This window comes from Geospiza fortis, unplaced genomic scaffold (genome assembly GCF_000277835.1).
Source record: "Geospiza fortis unplaced genomic scaffold, GeoFor_1.0 scaffold213, whole genome shotgun sequence".
In the NCBI taxonomy this organism is placed as follows: domain Eukaryota; kingdom Metazoa; phylum Chordata; class Aves; order Passeriformes; family Thraupidae; genus Geospiza; species Geospiza fortis.
The window spans coordinates 423180-425207 of record NW_005054399.1 but is presented as its reverse complement, the minus strand read 5'-3'; the positions used below and the strand labels follow the sequence as shown (position 1 = coordinate 425207).

General features: G+C 60.7%; 1 long non-coding RNA gene across 1 annotated transcript; it reads right to left on the bottom strand.

Annotated features, from left to right (window-relative positions):
- Positions 1-126: 126 nt before the first annotated feature.
- LOC115948441 lies at positions 127-2028 on the bottom strand. Its single transcript, XR_004082269.1, has 3 exons — positions 1996-2028; positions 713-806; positions 127-416 (listed from the first exon to the last, which is right to left on the bottom strand). It is a non-coding gene; the product is annotated as an uncharacterized LOC115948441 (long non-coding RNA).

Genomic DNA, 2028 nt, shown 5'->3' with positions numbered 1-2028 from the left:
TGCCTCTGCAGGGAGAACGGAGGGGTCAGCCCTGGGATCACGTCGGAGGCGGAGGGGTGGCCCTGGGTTATCCTCATCGCCCCCCACCCATCCCCGCCAATCGAGCATCCACCCGGCATGCAGTGCTTTGAGAAGGGGTTCAGCTATCGTTCACCACCTCATCCATGCTCAGGGAAGGGGATAAGACCCCTCAGACCTGGCTGGGGTGTCCCAGACCCAGCAGCACCCAGTGGCTGGCACACCTGATACCCCCAGGAATGTGATGCCCACACAGAGCTGAGCATCCAGGATGGGCATCCCCAGGAATTTGGGGTCCTCCAGCCACAGGGAGCTGCAGAGGGGGGTGCACAGGGGGCTCTGGCTTACCTTATGTTTGGGACATCTCAGAGAGAAGCTCTCCTCAGTTAACAAGCAGCCTGCGAGGAGAGGACAACGATGTGTCAGGGGACAGCCTGCACTGCGAGGCAGCTGCCCCTGAGTGAGGGAAATGCAGTGTCCCCCAGCCCACAGCCACCCACCAGCCACAGCGTTTGTGTGAAGGGCTCAGCTGAGGCCAGACAAGCTTGTGACACCTGCCAGTGCCACCAGCACAGTGGGCATCACCCAGGCAAGCCAGAGAGCCACAAGCCCCTGACCCCGGAGCAATGGGCCCCGCACTGAGGTGGGTCAGAGTGCCCAGGACCCCGAGTCCCATCCCTGTGGCCGGGCTCACCTGTGTCGATGGCACACGCGTAGTGGTAGGTGTGGGGACACCCCTTCTGGCAGCAGCCCACGGTGGCTCCTGCTTGCTGGCAGCTCGAGCACTTCTGTACACGCACCCGGGAGTTCGGAGCAGGGAAGGAGAGATGTGGAGAGACAGAGAGACCCTGTCAAAGCCCAGCACAGAGGAAGAGAACCACGACAGCCCCAGAGCGAGGGCAACACGGGTGTGTCCCTGATCCTCTCCAGCCCCTCCTGGCCTCTCCCAGGCAACATCCTTCCTCCCGTGCCAGCGCACTGTGAACCACACCATGCCTGTCACTGGGTTGTCTGCAGCCATGCACGAGGTTTCTACCTGCCATACCTCTCCCCTGGATGACACCGAGCCCATAGTCATACTCCTTGGGGCAGGAGGAGAAGGGACATGACCTGGGTTGTGCCCTACCTGCCCTGTCCCCAGCATGTGCTGCAGGGATGGGAGCACCTGGCTCTGTGGTGAGGGCAGCAGCCTCCAGAAAGCCATGAAATGAGCACACAGGCTTGGGAATACAGCCAGCCCCCAAACCTGGCACTGGAGGACTTGCTGGAAACCCCCCGCACAGCCTCTGATGGGAGGCTGTCCCCTTCCTCTCCCCAGCACTAAAAATCCACATCAAGAATCCCAGAATGGTGTGGAAGGGACCTGCAAAAAACTCATCTCGTTCCAGCCCCCTCCCACAGGCAGAAATACTTTCCACTAGACCAGGTTGCTCCAATCCCCATCCAGCTCTGAACACTTCCAGGAATGTGCCAGCACAACTTCTCATCCCCTTCAGCAACCTCCCTGCTTTGCTCACATCTTGCTCCAACCACTGCAGAGAGAAGCAGGGCAGGGTCATCCCCTCCCTCCAGCTCCCCTTCCCCTGCTGCCCATCACGGTGGCACCAGGCTGCGTTGTGCCCGTTTTCATCTCCCACCCTGTGGCATCTGTCCTGCTCTGAGCCACCCTGTGCAACACACAGCTGGGCCAGGGGATGCAATAATCCCAGGGGGACCCGAAACATAACCTTTTGCCTTCCTAAAACATAAACTGCAGGTTATTTCTGTGTCTAAAAGGGTGAGTTCAGGTGCTATCAGAGACGCAGCAGCTCAAATCTCGTAGGCACCCAGCAGGGCTCACGGTGCTGAGCCCCTGCCCTGCTCTCCCAGGGCAGAACTACCAATTTCCATCCCGACCGGAGGCGCAGACACGGCAATGGCGTTGGCTGAAGGAGGCCAGTGGACGATGCCGCCTGGGGCGTGCGGCCGAGCTCTTACCAGGTCGGCAGCCGCCCTGACAGCCCCCCTCAG